General features: G+C 37.0%; 3 pseudogenes; all 3 read left to right on the top strand.

Annotated features, from left to right (window-relative positions):
- Window positions 1-1101: 1101 nt before the first annotated feature.
- On the top strand, window positions 1102-7201 carry LOC130977155 (heat shock 70 kDa protein 5-like; annotated as a pseudogene).
- Window positions 7202-8599: 1398 nt separating this feature from the next.
- LOC130976868 (chaperone protein dnaJ 8, chloroplastic-like) lies at window positions 8600-9803 on the top strand (annotated as a pseudogene).
- A 4457-nt stretch (window positions 9804-14260) lies between these two features.
- On the top strand, window positions 14261-17049 carry LOC130975397 (putative cyclic nucleotide-gated ion channel 7; annotated as a pseudogene).
- Window positions 17050-20778: the final 3729 nt, after the last annotated feature.

The following is a 20778-nucleotide window of genomic DNA, read 5'->3' as shown; positions in this document are numbered from 1 at the left end:
AAAAATTTATTGCGGCCCAATTAACAAGGTAAAGCCTTTTAACCGTTCCCTATACATTTATACCTAGCAAAAATCATTTATTTTCTAAACCCAAGCTTGATACGAGTGTTGAGCTTGGGGGCTACAAGTATTTCACCTCAAAACATCGAGGTATAACTTTAGAAGGAAAAGCTCAACTTGCTAAACTATGTTTCACCAAGTCAAGCTTGGGGGCTATGTACTGTACCACATCTCACGGATAAAACCAAGTTATACCTCGGCACAACTTATCATGAAAACAGCTATATCTTAACGGAACACTCCGCGTAATCTCGCCACGAGATCGGTCGCAAAGATCTCGGATGAAATCAACGACCAATTCAACATTAACCGAGCTATAAATCAAGCACGGTACCGACGATATAAGGCAGAGGAAATTCATTCCCACAACAAGACACCAAAAAGCAACACCTCGATCATATACTCGCTTTTATTCTTTAAGTGATTCTTTTTACTGATTTGGGCGTCGAGTCCTTTTTGCAGGTACCATACTCGGGTCTGAGTTCACGAGGGTACTCCCAGTTCGGTTATAAATACCATAGAATTAACTATAAGAAAATAGTGAAAAACTAAAAAGTTTCAGATCGAGACTGTTGATAGTGACATGAACTCAACTAGAAATAAGAGGCGGATGAAACATTTATTCTTTTTTGGTGGAAAGGGCTTAAGGAGGGAATCCGTATCTAAAACAAAAACCTTGAAAGAATTCGGGCTTTTGATGGAGCCAATCACAATCAAAGGCAATCAAGCAGTGTCGAGTGTCGAGAACTCTCTGGTCTTCCCTCTCATATTCATTCTTCTTCTCGACTTCTCTTGCTCTATCTCAACTTCATCAGGAGTCCCTTCTACCACCTTCTGCCTTTCCCAAAAGAAGGAAAATATCTTCCTCATCCTCATTCCAAGCACAATGTTGTGCAATATATATATACACCCCCTCCATCCCTCCAGGCCAGTACAATAGGACCCTAACATACATGCGTAAAGCATCATCTAAACCTGTAGTCATCAGCAAATTAAACCTGTTTTTTTAAATTATTCACTTATTACTTCTGATTCGTTGAAATGGCTACCGCTACTGAGAAAGCCATTGGCATCAATCTCAGCACCACTTACAGTTGCGTGGCCGTGTGGCAGAACAACCTCGTAGAGATCATCACTAACGACCAAGGCAACCGAACCACTCCTTCCTATGTTGCCTTCACGGACATCAAGCGCCTCATCGGAGATGCTACCAAGAACCAGGTGGCAATGAACCCATAGAACACGTGTTCGACGCCAAGCGCCTCGTCGGTCGTAGATTCTCCGACCCTTCCGTCCAGAGCGACATGAGGCACTGGCCCTTCAAGGTGGTCTCCGGCCCCTAAGACAAGCCCATGATCGTCGTCAACTACAAAGGCGAGCAGAAGCAGTTCGCACCCGAGGAGATTTCCTCCATGGTGCTCACCAAAATGAAGGAGATCGCCGAGGCCTACCTGGGAAAAACCATCAAGAACGCCGTCGTTACCGTCCCCGCCTACTTCAACGACTCTCAGAGGCAGGCCACCAAGGATGCCGGCGCTATTGCAGGCCTCAACATCATGAGAATTATCAACGAGCCAACCGCTGTTGCCTACAGCTTAGACAAGAAGGCCTCTAAAACTGGCGAGAAGAACGTCCTCATCTTCGACCTCGGGGGCGGCACCTTTGATGTGTCTCTCTTGACTATCGAGGAGGGCATCTTTGAGGTGAATGCCACTGCCGGAGACACCCACTTAGGGGGCGAGGATTTCGACAACAGGCTGGTGAATCACTTCGCGGCGGAGTTCAAGAGGAAGCACAAGAAGGACATGAGCAGCAACGCGAGGGTGCTCCGGAGACTGAGGACAGCGTGTGAGAGGGCCAAGAGGACACTCTCCTCCACCGCATAGACGACCATCGAGATCGACTTGCTCTTTGAAGGGATTGATTTCTACGTGACCATCACTCTGGCCAGGTTCGAGGAACTCAACATGGACCTATTCAGGAAGTGCATGGAGCTCGTTGAGAAGTGTCTCCAAGATGCCAAGGTTGATAAGGTTTAGATTCACGACATTGTCCTTGTTGGCGGCTCCACCAGATACCAAGGGTCCAGCAGCTTCTGCAGGACTTCTTCAACGGCAAGGAGCTCTGCAAGAACATCAACCCCGACGAGGCCATGGCTTACGGGGCTGCTGTTCAAGCTGCCATCCTGAGCGGAGAAGGCGACCAGAAAGTCCAAGACTTGCTTCTTCTCGACGTCACGCCACTCAGCCTGGGCATTAAAACCGTCGGTGGGGTGATGACGGTCTTGATTCTCATGAATACCACCATATCTACCAAGAAAGAGAAGGTGTTCTCGACCTACTCGGACAACCATACCAGTGTGCTGATTTAGGTGTACGAGGGTGAGAGGGCAAGGACCAAGGACAACAACCTTCTGGGAACATTTGAGCTCAAGGGAATTCTGCCAGCGCCGAGAGGGGTGCCTCAGATCAACGTTTGCTTCGACATCGATGCCAACGGCATCTTAAACATGTCTGCGGAGGACAAGACGGCGAAGAACAAGATCACCATCACTAACGACAAAGGAAGGCTGAGCAAAGAGGAGATTGAAAGAATGGTGCAAGAGGCAGAGAAGTACAAAGCAGAGGATTGAAGGAGGTTTTCTGTGCGTGAACCTCCTCCAGAGTCAGAATCATATCTGTACCAGCAAGTGAGAGCAGAATATCCAAGTTTGTTGCACACTTGACATTGTATTATTCTGGAATTTGTTCTTCCATGTCCTTGAGCCTGAGGATGCATAGAGTTTGATCTTCCATATCCTTGCTGCTGGAATTGCATGTGCCTTCCTACTCTGCCAAATCTTGAACCGCCTCGTCCACGATATGGAAACCTTCCTCCACGAAAACCTCCTCTAAAATTTTGATTAGGGTTCTGAATGTGTATGACATGTGCTTGTACAAATTTGTCAGGTCTCTTATACTTGTCTAACAACTCTTCGTGTGTCATCAACAAAGCTTCTAACTTTCCAATTAACACTGGAGGAGACCTAGCAGTTATAGTGGTGATGAATGAGGTGTACTCCTCTGGCAGTCCATTTAAAATAGCGTCTACATGATCAGAGACATTTATCGTCGCTCCAACACAAATTAAAGAAGCTTCTTTATCTCTAGCAAGTAATCACAAATCAAACCTTCTTTCTTCGTGTTTACTAGTTTGTTCTTGAGTTGTCTAATCTTTGCCATGATCTGTGATGCAAAGAAAGTCTCCAATCTTTTCCAGATCTGGTGAGAAAACATACATCCAACCATGCGTGTATTGAATCTCTTGCTCATTGATGCAAGAAGTCAAGTCTTGAGTAGTGCATCCTGTTTCTTTCACGTTGCGTATTTTGGATTCACTGTGCCTGAAGCTTCATCTTCGATTAAAAGATGCTTCTTTGGATTGACTCGCCTGTGATGTGATTCAACATTTTGTAACCTTCTATCATAGATTCTACTTGATCTTTCCATGGCAGAAAGTTTTCTTCATCCAGTTTCATTGCAATCGGACTTGAGAAAGCTTGAGCAATTTGTGCAGTAGTGAGTGATACGGAAGTTATGGTCATAAGGATCTGGAGCTCTGATACCATATAGGTATCAGGCCAGAACTCAATATATATATATATATATATATATATATATATATATATATATATATATATATATATAGAGAGAGAGAGAAGAGAGAGCGTTAGAGGAGAAAGAATTATCTGAATTAGAAAATGTATGGTTAGTTTACAATGGGGTGTGTGTGCTGATTTATATACCCACTACTAGTGTGACTAACCCTTCTAACAGACTCTGCATAACACACACACTCACTGCCTAACAAATAGCTAACCACATTACAAAAAGGTCTAACTAACTATTATTATACACACCATATGCTAACCTCAACAACCGTAGTAAATAAAGTTTTGCAATCTTATAATATTTCACTCAATTCTGAATATTTTGTGTGTCCTTCTTGCTGTCTTGGGAAAGCTCACCAGCTCCCATTTCCTTCTTCAAATTCTGTGTATAGCAAACCCTTAGAACTCGTATATACAGACATATGGGGCCCTACCCCTGTGACTTCAATAAATTGTTCAAAGTACTATGTCCATTTTATTGATGCTTTTTCTCGTTTCACATGGATTTATCTCATTTCTTCAAAGGCTCAACTCATATCTGTATTTCTTGATTTCCAAGCTATGGTTGAATTACAACTTGATACTAAAATTAAGATGATGCAAAGTGATAATGCAAAGGAATATGTGAGTTTGGCCAAGTCTTTGCAGGGAACAGGTTTGGCATGGAGGTTTTCATGTCTGTACGTCCACCAACAAAATGGAACTGCTGAACGAAAACACCAGCATATCGCTGAAACAGGTCTCACACTACTAGTTGTAGCTTCAATGCCCAAATGATTTTGGGATGATGCCTTTATCACTGCGGTGTGACTTATCAATATGCTACCTAGTCCAGTTCTGGACAATATTTCACCTTATGAGAAGCTGTTCAATGTCAATCCAAACTACTTGTCCTTGAAAACTTTTGGTTGTTTATGCTTCCCTTATACTAGGCCATTCAATAACCACAAGATTGATGATCGGTCCCAACCCTGTGTGTTTATTGGTTATGGCATTCAGCACAAAGGCTACAGATGCTTGAATGCTTCAGGGAAAATCATTTTGAGTAGGCATGTTATCTTCGACCAAATTTCCCTTCAAGTCTGGCTTTCCACAATCACTAAAGGATACCCTTCTCGATGATCCCTCATCATCACCATCCTCATTATCTCAACCTATGCCATCTCTCACCATTTTGTCACACCAGCCCGTACCTGCCACACAAACCCCCTCTCTTAGCCTCAGCACTTCCATCAGTTCCCAGTCCATCAATTCAAACATAATGAAACTCCCTCTTCTTCTCCTAGTCATGCTAACCATTCTACCCCAAAACCTCAATCTTCCCAACATATCCACTCATCTCATCCAATGATAACTCGATCGAATAATGGTATTTTCAAACCAAAAATGCTTCAAACCTCTGTCACAATCAATTCTGAACCTAAGAATTACAAGGAGGCACTATCAGTTCCACATTGGAAGCAGGCGATGGATGAAGAATATAGTGCTCTCATGCGTACTCACACTTGGGATCTAGTTCCCTTGCCTCCAAATCGAACTCCTATAGGATGCAGGTGGATTTTTTGAGTGAAACACAACTCGGATGGCTCCTTACAGAAGTATAAAGCCAGGCTAGTCGCTCAGGGTTTTAGCCAACGACCTGGAATTGATTTTCAAGAAACCTTCAGTCCGGTTGTAAGGCCTACTTCAATCAGATTAGTGTTGTCTTTGGCTGTCTCGAACAAATGGAGCATTAGACAACTTGATGTCAATAATGCGTTTCTAAATGGTGGGTTAAGTGAAGAGGTGTTTATGATTCAGCCACATGGTTATGAGACTGGTTCCCCTAATGAAGTATGTAGATTAACAAAGTCATTATACGGTTTGAAATAAGCTCCCCATGCGTGGTACATGAAGGTTTTGGGTGTTTTGCACAAGCTTGGTTTTGCTACAACAAGGGATGATACGTCTCTTTCTACCAGGGTTTGTGATGGTACTATTACCTATCTTCTCATTTATGTCAATGACATTATAGTTACTGGTAGTTCAGATGCACAAATTAAGCAAGTCATTGTTGATCTCAACTCTCATTTTGCTTTGAAGGATATTGGTAGCCTTCACTACTTCCTAGGGTTAGAAGTGGTTCCTACCAATGATGGTGGCCTTCTCTTGAGCCAAACTAAGTATGTTCATGACATACTAAAGAAAGCCAACGTATTGGGCTGTAATTCCTACTCCAATTCCTTCCTCTCTTAAATTATCCAAGACTGGCAGTCCTGTGTTTTCGTATCTAGCTCTCTATCGCTCAATAGTTAGGAGCCTTCAGTATCTCACCATTACTAGGCCAGAGCTCGCCTATTTCATCAACCGCGTCTGCCAATTTATGCAGAACCCTCTCGAGTCACATTAGATGGTTGTTAAGCGCATTCTTCGCTACATTAATGGAACAGCTGATCTTGGCCTTCGAATTCAGCCAGCCGTGGAGCATAATCTTACTGTCTACACTGACTCTGATTGGGGTTCGGACCCTGATGATCGCAAATCGACTAATGGTGGTTATTGTGTTTTCTTGGGGCCAAATCTGATTTCTTGGGCCTCGTGTAAGCAGCATGCTGTCTCTCGCTCTAGTACTAAAGCCGAGTACAGAGGCATTGCTGATGCTATGGTTGAAGCTATGTCCATTCGTAACCTCCTCTCAGCTATTCATATGCCAATTACAACACCCCCTGTCGTGCACTGTGGTGCTGTCATGTTGGCCGCCAACCCGGTTCTTCATTCCATATCTAAACATGTTGAATTGGACATCCATTTTGCTCGTGACTTAGTACTGAAGGCCTTTGTTAGAGTTGTTCACATTCTTGATCTTTATCAACTCGCAGACATCTTCACGAAATCCATCTCTTCCACTCTCTTTGCTGATTTTCGGTCCAAACTGAGGCTTGCTTCCAGGCCACGCCTCAGTTTGAGGGGGGATGAAGGAGGTTAGCATGTGGTGTGTATAACAATAGTTAGTTAGACCTTTTTGTGATATGGTTAGCTATTTGTTAGGCAGTGAGTATGTATGTTATGCAGAGTCTGTTAGAAGGGTTAGTCACACTAGTGCGTATATAAATCAGCACATACCCATTGTAAACTAACCATATATTTTCTAATTCAGATCATTCTTTCTCCTCTAACGCTCTCTCTTCTTCTTCTTCTTCCCCCCCTCTCTCTCTCTCTCTCTCTCTCTCTCTCTCTCTCTCTCTCTCTCTCTCTCTCTCTCTCTCTCTCTCTCTCTCTCTCTCTCTCTCTCTCTCTCTCTCTCTCTCTCTCTCTCTTGAGTTCTGGCCTGATACCTATAAGGATGAACATGTCAAGAAGAAAGTGGACGCTAAGAACTCACTGGAGAATTATGCATACAGCATGAGGAACACCATTAAGGATGACAATGTTGGTGCCAAATTGGATCCTTCCGACAAGCAGAGGATCGAGAAGGCCGTTGATGACACCATCCAGTGGTTGGACGGAAACTAGTTGGCGGAAGTATTTATCCTCTTCCACTCCCTAAAAGCATCTCTAATGGCCAAAATATGAGTCCCTGTTTCTGACAAAAGTAGAGGCCCACCATTGGAGAAGAAAAAAAATGAGTTTTTGCGTGATTTTCAAGAGAAGAGAGTTTCTCTAAGTAGGGACTTTCATCATCCAATAATAACTTGCCACGTGGCAAGTTATTATAAAAATAAATAATTAAATCATAATTAATTTATTAATAATTATAATTAATTATATTAAATAATTATATTTTTATTTAATTTAATTTATATTAATTATCTAATAAAATCATTTAAATAATAATTAATTAAATAATTATATTAAATAATTAAATTGTATTTAATTTATTAATAATTATAATAATTAATTATATTAAATAACTATATATTTATTCAATTAATAATTTATATTAATTACCTCAATTAGAAGAGGAAGATTTTATACTGTACCATCATTTTTTCTAAAAAAAATATTCAATTTATTTTTGAATTTATAAATTTTAATAATATTATTACAAAAAATAGTAACTATATTAATTTTAATTAATTAATTAAGTGAGGTCATAATAGGGACTAAAGTTAGTTTCTCTTAATGGAGAAGAAAGATATTTTGAGTTCTTATTTACTGTTTATGATGCAAAAGCTGATGTGGAATTACTTTTTATGACAAGTGGACCATAAATAGGGATTGAAATGAGTTCCCTATGGGAGATGGTGTAACCCTTTGTGCTCCTAATTTCAAAGACAATTAAATTCATTCCATCCGTCTAGTGTTGCTATACCATTCAATTTGGAACTTTATTATTCTCTCAATTTGGAATTTTATTGTTCACCTCCTTCCTTTCACCTTGGCCCAGTCAAGTCAATGTCAACACGTGTTAGGTGCAGTGGCCCCAATTGTTTTTTCCTTCTTCACGTTTTTTTAGCCTCTAGTTTTTTTTTTTTAATTTTCTATGGTACAGATTGGTGGTAAATGTAATGTAGTGTTATAGTTTTGCTAAACAACACAAATGAAAACTTCCACCGTGGGATGCTAAAAAAAAAATAGGTCCCCGAAAATCTTGGGTGAGCTTGAAATATACAGTTTTAGTAGATAACAAACCGATAAACATACAAACATAATAAGGGCAAAATATTGATCCTTGGTGAACGGTGGACCAGTATTTTATTGGTGAAGCATGTCATCAACATAAAATTGGAACAGGAGCGAGAGTTCAACTCTATTTGTCTGAGTCGCTCTAACGACAATGCAAGATTCCACGTCATGCCACGACAGCCTCTGACCCAATGGATAAGAGCTCCAATCGCCTACATTGACCTCTTACATTTCTTTTCTATTTATACCTTCCGCTTCTAGATCCCATTTTGGATTTGTAGCGCCTTTCATTTTATCTAATATCACCTTTGAGTTCTCAACGAGGAAACCCACTATTTTAGGATTTAATCTCAATTCTCAAGTCTCAAAATTCTCGTGTCTTAAGGATTTCTGATTGATTATGGCTGTTGCTGGCGTTATTGGTGGTAATTCATGGTCATGGATGCAATTAAGATGTCAAGAAAGGAAACAGAAAAGACTTGAGATTTGTTGCTCCTCTTCTTCTTCTTCTTCTTTGACGGATTGTTACAAAACCTTAAGAGTCCAACCCGGTGCGTCTCAATCCGAGGTTAAGAAGGCTTTTAGACAGCTTGCACTGCAGGTTTCATCCCCGGTCTCCTTAATTAATTAATTAATATTTAAAACATTTGAAAATTTTTAATTAATTAATATATTTGGTCTTTTGTTGTGTTTCAGTACCATCCAGATGTATGCAGAGGGAGCAAATGCGGGGTGCAGTTTCACCAATCAACCAGGCTTATGATGTGAGTTATCTTGCTGAGCTTATTGCTTTTTGTAATGCATGAATTTAATATTGATAATGCTTATGACGGTGATGCTAAGTCAAAATATGACCTCTTTGGTATGATTGATTTGAATAAAAATGCTGAGATTGGAATTTCTAATTGCCATAACTTTTGTGGGCCACATAGGTTGTAGCAGAATTTTGGATCTAATTGGGGTTTCTATGTGACTTATGTGGAATGCAGGTTGTAATGTCCAATTTGAGAGAAAAATCTAATAAAATGGAAATGGAAATGTACGAAGCATGCGAAGATGATACAGGCGACGAAGCAATGAGGGGAATGAATGATCCAGATTGGGACCTGTGGGAAGAGTGGATGGGATGGGAAGGAGCAGGAATTCGTGATTATTCATCTCACATTAATCCTTACATTTGAAATTGCTTTGTAATTTCTCTCTTTTTTTTTTTGAAAGTTTAATTTCAATTATGTATTTAGTTAAATGCTAAGCCCTTCTTCCGCCTTCAAAAGTGGTTGGGGTTTGTGTAGATAGAGAATGTAGAGCTCAAGTGGGTTAAAGATAGTCTTGACCTCTGCATAATTTAAACCTATGTTAACAAAACCAATCAAACTTGAAAAAGAATAAAAACTTAAAAAGTTGATCATACTGCCTACTGCGTGTGATCTATATTATTATCTTTTTGTAAATAAATTCAGAAACATCAAAAAATAATAAAAAATTAACCTATAAAGGACTCATAATATTATGATCTTCCTCATTCATTTGTAGTGCAAACAAGAAGCAGACGTCATATATTTTTCTCCTCATTGGATAGCTTGTCGTAGGTGCTTTCTAGGATTTATATACGCGGTTTTTGTTTTTATCCTTTTCTTTTCAACAAGTGCCACTACCATTGCTGATCATTGACGGGATCTACGGGTTAAACCTTAACAATAACAAAACTAAAATTAAGGGATGAAAATAAAATATAGTTATTAAGAATAAGATAAATGAGGGTTGCAAAAATAAGAAAAATAAAAGCAAGTGTAAGTGACTAAGTGTAACTATAATGTCGGGGAAAACATACAGCCATCATAAGTGTTTTAAATAACCAAATCAGGTGGAGAGATGAATTTCGATGCATGTTTCTCCTTCTCTTTCTCTATTTATAGATCTCTTTTTGACTTTGCATTCTTATAATTCTCATTTCCATGCATACAGACTCATCCACTTGTTCAAATATATTAATTTTAATTATATGTATTAAGTTCATCTTTAAATCATAGATATGTTCAATAATTAATATAATTTAGTTCCTGATCCCGTTTTTCATCCTTGGGCATTTAGTATTAAGAATACCAGAAACACATACATATGCAATTGTTATTTTCTCCACGACAATATCTATCTGTCTGCTTTGTAATTGTACGTGGGAGCATTAAACTGCTAGTAATCTTCAAAATGTTTGATTGATTGCATGTCATATAGTAATAGTGTCTTCAAAAATATTTTAACATCTTTATTTAAGTAAGTATTTTTAAATAATACATAACATACAACTCATTAAAAAGTAATATCTTTATTTTTTTCATTGAATCCCTTTAGTGAATCGTCGTAGCTTAGATTTTCTTTTTATTTGAATAATGTCTAATAATCACTTTGGTCCAATTAAATATGCAAACTATTAAGGTGGTATAAAAAAGTCAACGTCTCTAACAAAGATCATCTAAAAAGATACAAATAAAAAATAAGTTACTGTAAAATTTAAAAAATACAATAAAAATAATTAAACATTAAATATATATCTATTCAAAATTTAAAGGTTAAATTTTGGTGTAATTTTTTTTTAAATATTATTAAAAAAATAAAAAATTTTTATCCTTAAATTTTAATAATTTTATGTCAAGTGAGTTTATTTTTAAAACTTTTTGTAAATAACCAAGTTTTTTGAAAAATTTAAAAAATTTTAGAGAGCAAATTTTGCTCTAATTTTTTGTGTACTTTAGCATTTTTTAAATAGTTATTCAAATGCCGTTAGAAAAATTCATACAAAATGAATAAGTCGTTTATTAAATACAATAGATTTTTTGCCCCTTAAAAAAAACATAATATTACTACTATTAACATATTTTATGTGTATAATTTTATGTTAAATTTGTATGTGAATGGTATTTAATTTAATATATTTAATTAAATTATAAGATTTTATTGTGATTGTATTATTTTTTTAATTTAAAACTTAGAATTCATATATACTCGTGAAAATAAACAGATATCCGTAGAAATGAAGTAAAGGCGAGAGATAATTTATTGAACAAAGACGGACGTGGAGTAGAGGTTTCGCCCCATAAAGATTCATTGTTATCCCTAGTCCTAAAAAGTGATATTTGGATGATTGGTATGGTTTGTTCATGGCGAGAGAGTTAGGAATAACACTATTGATTTGTGAGACATACTCTATTAAAGTTTTATCGCTAGTGAACAATTAAAAAATTCTAGATGATCATGAAAAATAAAAACTTCTTTAAGGGATTTTTTAACTCAAACACAAATAATTTCAGAAATAAGATTTTATTCTAATTTAGAGAAAATTGAACCATGTTATAGACTAGATGACAAAAAATAGAACTCACAGAATTACTAATGCAATCGATTTAATTGTTTTTCTGTCTTCTTCAAAAGAGTATATCTTAAGAATTTTTTTAATTGATGTTCCTCTTAATCTTTTGTTTTTTTTTATAATTTCCTTTTTTATTGTTTTCTTTTATTCTCTATGCACAAAAAAAAAAGATCCTTGGATTGTCACAATTTTATTACATCTATTGTATAAATTTTCTTTCCATTATTTCCTACTCATAAAAAAAATACATTTAGACAAGCGAGGGGACAAATAAAATGTGGGAAGAGGGAAGTAAAAACATTGGACATTGGAGTTACCACAAATTGGATTGCTGTAATCGCACAAAACGGTTTTGGCATGAAGCTATTATCGAATATCTGAAAAATCAGAGTATATTCTTTAAATTGTGTCTTGAAGAAAATTTGAGTGCAATAAAAGACAAGATTGAGAATGTTTGCCTTAAAAGGGCAAATTAATAAACTTAAATCCTTACAAAATCTCTTCTACCAAATTGTGCTTTTTCAGAAGCTTTATAGGCATCAATCGTCTTCATCACCCCTCCTCTTTGGGTTCTGGTATTTTTCCCCTATTATATTTGCCATAATTAAGGCAGTGTCAACTAGCTTCTTGATGTTAGGAATTTGATAATTCTGGGCCACATAAACCCCTAAAGGCTATCAGCATTTGTTTAAGATCAAATGAAAAGTGTTCTTAGAGATTTTGTGTGGTGGACGATCATAAAATAAAAATGAACAGAAAGAAACAAAAATGAATGTATATTCTGAGATCAATCTTCCACAAGTAAATCACATAGAATTTATATAAATGAAAATAAAAGAGAATCAGTTAAGTAAAACTATTGCTCGAACTGGAATGAACATTCAGGTTACATTACCGCATCACTAATTCACTACCACCTAATCCCACTGTCAAATCCACTGCAACGCAGGGACTGAAGAACCTGCTCTACTTATGGATTGCAAGCCCTATCAAATTGCAATCCACCTTCTTCCTTGCTTCCCTTTCCATACTAAAATTTCACTCCTTTTTTGGGCATATTTTACCTTATCATATAAATATCACCCCAATTTACTGATTGGGGTTTAAATATGAGGGAAAAACAATTAGGAAGTTAAAAATCAACTTAAGAATAAGACGTGGTTTTAATTTCTTTTTGGCATAATTTGGTGAGTTAAGAAAAACAGGAATTTGACCTCTGATTCCTTCATCAGTAAGTACTTACGACAGGTAAGGGGTGTCCCTGGTTTCAATTTGAATTGGTTTGGAGCTGAAATGTAATCTAATCTAAATACTATAGTTTGTTGTGGTTCAGTTTGAAGTTGACTAAACTGAATGTTTCCAAAGGGTTAAACAGAATCAGTAAAGATTCTGAGAAATATTCGTTGATTCAATGATCGGTATTCCACAAAAACATATGAAATGAAGTCACCAGCATTGAAGTAGATTTGGAGTTATGATTCATCAACAAAATTCATGTTAAAAGTTAACAAGCTCCTTAATGGATCACACGCAGACACTAAGGCAAATCAACTGATTAAGTTGGAAATACTCACGAAAAGCAAACAATGGTAGATGGAAGTAAGTATTATATAACAGAGCTGATCTTGGCGTGGCTGTCGACCAACATAGGAGGTTCTGCAGTTAGCGGCAGTTCCGGCTGGAATCGGGCGACGGCAGTGACAACCTGGAACTTGAAGGTCTGCTATGGAGGTCGCATAACTCAACGTCGAGGGAAGTGGCAGTTAAAATCCGGGTCGGGTTTGGGAATGGAAGTTCGTTTCCTTGGGATTTGGGCCGGTTTGTTAGCCCGGGTTCTGTCAAAAGAAAAAAGACAACACTAATCTACACAATTCCTAATTTCTCACTATGACCAAAAAAGAAAAGAGAAGTGATAAATGAATTAAGAAAAATACTTGTTGAACCTTAACAATAACCAAACTAAAATTAAGGGATGAAAATAAAATAAGTTATTAAGATAAATGAAGCTTGCAAAAAAAGATAAATAAATAAAAGCAAGTGTAACTATAATGTCGGGGAAAACATACAGCCGTCATAAGTGTCTTAAATAACTAAATCAGGTGGAGAGATGAATTCCGATGCATGTTTCTCCTTCTCTTTCTCTACTTGTGGATCTCTTTTTGGCTCTGCATTCTTATGGTTGTCATTCCCATGCACGCAGACTCATCCGCTTGTTCAAACATCGCCATTAATTATATGTATTAAGTTCATCTTCAAATCATAGATATGTTCAATAATTAATATAATTTAGTTGCTGATCCCGTCTTTCATCCTTGGGCATTTGGTATTAAGAATACCAGAGACACATGCATATGCAATCGTTATTTTCTTCACGGCAATATCTGTCTGTCTGCTTTACAATTGTATGTAGGAGCATTAAACTGCTTGTAATCTTCAAAACATTTGATTGATTGTATTTCACACAGTAATAGGAGAGCTTTACCAGCAGTTAGGCAATAATTAATAATGCAATGTCATCCATGTGCATTAATAATTCCTATTTGATTTGGCGTATGCGCTTGATGCAGCATATATAGGAATAGATGAGGAAACTAAGATTTAATCTGAAAGGACTGGGGCCGCTTCCTCCGACTGGTGGGAGTGGCGGAATAAGGAGAAACGACAATGCATCAAAATCTTTTGGGGTAGGAATGAGAAGGGGGTCGAATGGGCTAAGAGTACTTGGGAGATCCCTGAAAAGTGGAGTGACGTGGGCATCAGTGTTCCCAGAAGATCTTAAAGTGTCTGAGAGAAAAATATTTGACCCTCAAGACAAGACCCTTCTGCAGTGGAATAAATAAATTCTTTCAAGTTTTGTGTATCATATCTGTATCTTTTGATCCCCTTTTCTTTTATCTCCCATATTTCAATCACAAATCATTCTGTCTTGCCATAGACAGTAGCCTGGCAAGCTATGCAGTTACACTCAGAACAATCTTCGATGCTATCTACATCCTTCGCATAAGTTTTCAGTTTCGCACTGCTTTCATTGCGCCTTCTTCTCGTGTCTTTGGACGAGGTGAACTCGTCATAGATCCTGCAGAGATTGCTAAGAGATATTTGCAACGTTACTTCATTGTTGACTTCCTCTCTGTGTTGCCTTTGCCACAGGTTATTAGCTTTTGTTTTTGTTTCCTTTCAATTTGGAGATTAATTAAATATTGTTGAGTCGATCATTATTTGTCATGCATGTAGATTGTCGTGTGGAGATATCTTCATGATCCAGCGCGCACAAAGGTATTAGCCACAAAAACGCAACTGTTGAACATTGTCATCCTCCAATATTTTCCAAGATTTCTACGCTTTCTACCTTTGGCCTCAGAGATTAGCAAGACAGCAGGTGTTTTTTCGGAGAATACTTTGGTTGGCGCTGCATATTACTTGACCTGGTACATGCTTGGTAGCCACGTAAGTGCATCTTAATTGCAACCAAAGGTCATGCAAACTTTACTAGCTAGTATGCCTACTATTACTATACATCATCAACCTTCTTGTGATTCTAATGTGCAATGCTCACGTCACAGATAACTGGGTCTGTATGGTACTTATTAGCTGTAGAACGTAATGACACGTGCTGGAGGAATGCTTGCATGGAGGAAGAGCGATGTTTCACACATTTCTTGTACTGTGGGGGTTCAAATAAGCGTGCTACTGGCTATGAAGAATGGAGAAAGATTAGCCCAAAGATTCTTCAGGATAAGTGTTCCGCTGATGATGACGACGCCCCATTTGACTATGGAATTTTCAATCAAGCCATAACATCTAATATTGTTGCATCAATCAATTTCTTTCCTAAACTATGTTACTGTTTATGGTGGGGTGTCCAAAACATAAGGTATTTTCCTAATCAAGCTAGCATTAGTGTATTGATTATTGGGACTTGTTAAGAAGTGTGTTTGAAGCTGTGTATCTGTTAACAGGTTTTACTAAGCTAAGAAGCTTCCTTCTATTTTGCTTTACGCAGCACACTTGGTCAAGGGCTTCAAGCTAGCACCTACGTCGGAGAAATTCTTTTTTGCATTTTATTAGCTGTTTTGGGGCTTGTCCTTTTTGCTGTTTTGATTGGAAAGATGCAGGTAAATGCATGCCAATAAGTGTTGATATATATATATATATATATATTAAAGATGAAAAGGTTTCTATAATAATTTATTTTGGTTTGTATCCAGAACTTTCTTCAATCGATGTCTGTCCGTCTAGAGGAAATGAGGATCAGAAGACGTGACTCAGAGCAATGGATGCACCACCGCTTACTTCCAGTGGAGCTAAGGGAAAAAGTTAGACGCTATGAAAAATGTAAATGGTTTAACACACGTGGAGTAGATGAAGAGAGCTTGGTTCAGAAACTTCCCAAAGATTTGAGGAGAGACATCAAACGATACCTTTGTTTGAATTTGGTTAGAAGGGTAAGCTAGGTAGCTATATATATATAAGCAAAGCATGTGTATGTATGTATGTATTATACGTTGATAGATGATGATGCATGGATGGATGGATGGATGATCAGGTTCCTCTGTTTGCCAACATGGATGAGCGGTTGCTGGATGCGATATGCGAGCGACTGAAGCCATGTCTGCATACAAAGGGGACGTGCATAATAAGGGAAGGGGATCCGGTGAATGAGATGTTGTTGAATGAGATGTTGTTCATTGTACGTGGCCAACTTGAGAGCGTGACGACGGACGGCGGAAGAAGTGGATTCTTCAACAGAGGTTTTCTGAAAGAAGGTGACTTCTGTGGAGAAGAGCTGTTAACATGGGCACTGGACCCAAAATCATCGTCGAATTTACCGTCATCTACAAGGACTGTGAAGGCCATGGATGAAATGGAGGCATTCGCTCTGGAGGCAGAGGAGCTCAAGTTTGTTGCTTCCCAGTTCAGGCGCCTTCACAGCAGGCAGGTTCAGCACACCTTCCGTTTCTACTCCCAGCAGTGGCGGACTTGGGCTGCCATCTTCATCCAGGCTGCCTGGAGGCGCCACCAGAGGAGGAAAATTGCATCCATGCACCACATCAACAAGCTTGATGATGATGATGATGATGATCAATCCCATCATGATGATGATGACGACGACGATGATGATACAAAGGCCTTGATTCCATCTTCTTCGTTTTCATCTTCTACTGCTAATACTACTACTACTACTGCTGCTGCTGCTGCTACTTCTACTATGCTTATTGGGTTAGATTCGGCTATGTATGCTTCCCGATTTGCAACTAATTTGCGTGGGCAGAGGCCCCGTTCTTCCAGTTCGGAAGGCATCGGCCTTCCCCCCCAAAAGCCTCGAGAACCCGACTTCAGCCATCTTGATGATGATGATGACCCACGCTAATAATCGATCCCATCAACCACTTCTTCAGCTGCTTGCCCAACAATAATATTACATATATTTTTGTATTTATTTTATTGATTAATACAAAATATGTACACCAAATCCCACCTATGTATATTAATAAAATAAATTAGTTACTTTAGGATTCTCATTCGGTTCAACCTTGATATTGCCGTTCACAATATGGATAATAATTTCCATCTCTGGGACAAAAATATTTAAACAAGGTAGATACTCTAACCAACTTTATAATTATTATCTTTATGTGAAATATTTTTTTAATTTTTGAATAATAAATTATAGAATTAAATTTTGATATGTTATAAAAGTGTTATTTTTATTTAAAAGATGACTAAATACTAAACGAAAATATTTAGTAACAAAAAAAATTAAAATCAGTCAGAATTTATTTTATTTAGCATCTATTAACTACTACAGTAACTAATAAATATTAAATAGGACACATATTCATATTAGTTTGGTTCAAGGTTGTTGAAACTTTCAGAAAGTTCTGCAGTTGCAAAAAATAAAATGAGATTGTCTCCTACAAAATGATCTGCAACATCAGAATCAAGACATCTTGCAAAGATTTAGATTTTTCTTGAACTTGGGCTTCATTACTTTTGTTTTAAACTTGATTACCTGCATCACTATCTTTCACAACACTTGGAATAGAGTTAGAATCACAGAAAGTAACGTGTATGATTTTCTCAATGGTCTTAGAGTCTTTGTGGTACACTCTATAAGTTTTGCTAAAGGTTGAATCTCCCACAAAAATACATTCATATGACTTTGGATCAAACTTTTTCAAATTATCTTTTGTATTCAAAACAAAGCATTTATACCCAAAGACATGAAAGTATTCAAGATTTGGTGGAGTTCTTTTTCAAAACTCATAAGGAGTTTTCTTTAAAAGTTTTCTAATAGTTGTTCTATTCAAGATATAACAAGCTGTATTTACAGCTTCAGCTCAAAGAAATTTAGGTACATCACTTTCGCAAAGCATAGCTCTAGCTATTTTTTAAAGGCTTCTATTTCTCTTTTCTACAACGCCATTTTGTTAAGGTGTTCTGGGACAAGAAAAATTGTGTGAAATACCTAATTCATCATAAAATGATTCAAAATGTTGATTTTCAAATCCTTTTCCGTGATCACTTTTAATAGAAGCGATTTTTAGATCATTTTCATTTTGAACATTTTTGCAAAAAAATATTGAAGGCTGAAAAAGCATCATTCTTGTGAACTAGGTAGAGAACTCATCCAAATCTAATGTAATCATTAATAACAACTAGAACATAATGTTTGTCTCCCAGACCTTAAGTTCTAGTAAGACCAAAGAGATCAATGTGTAGCAATTCCAAAGATCTCTTAGTTGGGACATCTTTCTTTGGTTTGAAAGAACTTTTGGTTTGTTTATCCCATTGGCAAGCATCACAAGTGATGTCTTTGTCAAATTTGATTTTAAAAAGACCTCTAACTAAGTCCTTTTTTACTAGTTTAGAGATTTAAAACATACTTGCATGTCCCAATCTCTTGTGCTAGAACCTTTTTTTTTTTTGAATCTATGGAGGTAAAACATGCTACATTTTGTTCTCTTAGTTCCTTTAAAGTGAGAATATACACATTATCGCATCTTTTTGCTACAAATAATATGTCATCAGAATTTTCATTTACGACTAAGCATTCCAACATTTTGAAAGTAACCCAATATCCCAAATCACAAAGTTGACTAATGTTTAGAACATAGTGTTTCAATCCATCAACCAAAAATACATTGTCAATGAAGTTAGAAAAATTCTTATCCACTTTACCTATGGCAATGATCTTGCCCTTTTCATTATCACCGAATGTCACAAATCCTCCATTACACTTGTTGAGTTTGACGAAGAAGATGGACTTTCCGGTCATGTGCCTTGAACATTCGCTATCAAGATACCACATATTTTTTTTCTTCTTGGATGTAAGGTAAACCTGCACAAGGCTTTAAGTTAGGTATCTAAATAAATTTGGATCCTTTGAAGTTGACATTGAAATTATTTACCACTTTGTTACCCACTTTTCTTTCAACAATAAAACATTGAAGAGATGTATGACCATGTTTTTTTTTGCAATTTTGGTAATAATTTCTCTTTGCCAAATATTAAAAGTGATAAGAGGTCTGAAGGTTTTTGGTTTTTGAGGTTGAAGCTTCGGTTTCAACATGAAGTTTTTTAAAAACAGCTTTATTTTTTCAACATACTGCAAACCAGATTTTTCAAACAAGACTTTTTTACTAGCTAACAATTTATCCAAGTTTTCGGAACTTTGAGCAAATTTACTATGTCTTGGTTCAAACCTCTAATCACTGTATGCAATTTGTCATTTTCAGTAATGAGGTCCAATGATGCATTAGCCGTGTGTTTTCCTTTAAATTTTTCAGTTTTAGATTTAAGAAATCTATTTTCTTCTAATAAGCCAGCATCACTTTTGGTTTCCATCAATTTTTCTTTAAAGAAAATATTTTCAGATTTCAAGAAATCATTTTCCAACTTGCATTTATCATATTTATCCAGAATTTTGCTAACGTGTGTAGTTAAGTCATCAATGATTATATGCAAGTCCTCATTAGATAGGTAAAATTAATTTACCTCTTCCAGTTGATCTTGGCCATCCATGAAGCACACTTGAGCTTCATGTTCAGGTTCCTCTTCTTCTTCTTCTAAGTCATTCTCAAAATCTTCCCATAAAACCATCAACACTTTTTCTTTTTTCTTTTTTTCGTCTTGTCCTCCATTTTAAGTTTAGGACAATTGAACTTGAAATGACCAACTTCCTTGCAATAATAACATATAATTTTGCTAAGATTCTTCTTGTACTCCTTTGAACTCGATTTTTTACTCTTACCTTTGCTCCTCATGAGTCTTCTCATTCTCCAGCAAAAAACACAATTTCGTCATTCAAAAAACTATCATTGGATTCATCTTTCAATGAACCAACTTTGGTTTTTAGGGCCACTCCTTTATTTTTTGTGTCACGGTTTAGGTGTGTGATTTTATATGCAAGAAGTTTTCCTGTCAACTCATTATAAGTCATTTGATTCAGATTGTTGCTCTCAGCAATAACAGTTGCTTTTGTGTCCCACTCTTTTGTGAGACTTTTGAGTATTTTTCTCACTAGCACTTATTTAGTATGGGTCATCCCATAGCATCCAAGCTATTTATGATGATCGAAAATCTTTCAAACATTTTTTTATGGTTTCTCCTTCCCTCATAAAGAGCATCTCATACTCCTTTCTAAGCAAATCAATCCTTGTTTTCTTGCCTTGTTGGGTGCCTTCATAAGTAACTTGGAGTTTATCCCAAATCTCTTTTCAGCTCCACATTTTTCTTATATTTGTCATTCCATTCGCTCTCTTCTTTAGGAGTCACAACTCCTTCAGTGCTTGTGTTTGTTGGAACTTGTGAACCATCCATAATTTTTTTCCAGATATTGTAGTTGACGGATTACACAAATATTCACATTTTCTAATTCCATTAAGTGTAGTTTTTACTGTTGAAGAATGGTGGTCTGTTGTTTAACTTTCCTTTGGTGAGGGTGTATGCAACAACGTTTGCTCCCATGTTGGCCATTTTGAATCTTTCCTCCAAGTTATCAAACTTGATGCTTGAGACCTGACTTTTGATACCAATTGAAGGTTTTCAATGGCCTAGAGAAGGGGTTGAATCTATGGCCACTTTTTACTTTTTTTAA

This window comes from Arachis stenosperma, chromosome 4, assembly GCF_014773155.1.
Source record: "Arachis stenosperma cultivar V10309 chromosome 4, arast.V10309.gnm1.PFL2, whole genome shotgun sequence".
NCBI lineage: Eukaryota > Viridiplantae > Streptophyta > Magnoliopsida > Fabales > Fabaceae > Arachis > Arachis stenosperma.
The sequence above is the reverse complement of the archived record's forward strand: the minus strand, read 5'-3'. Positions and strand labels throughout refer to the sequence as shown.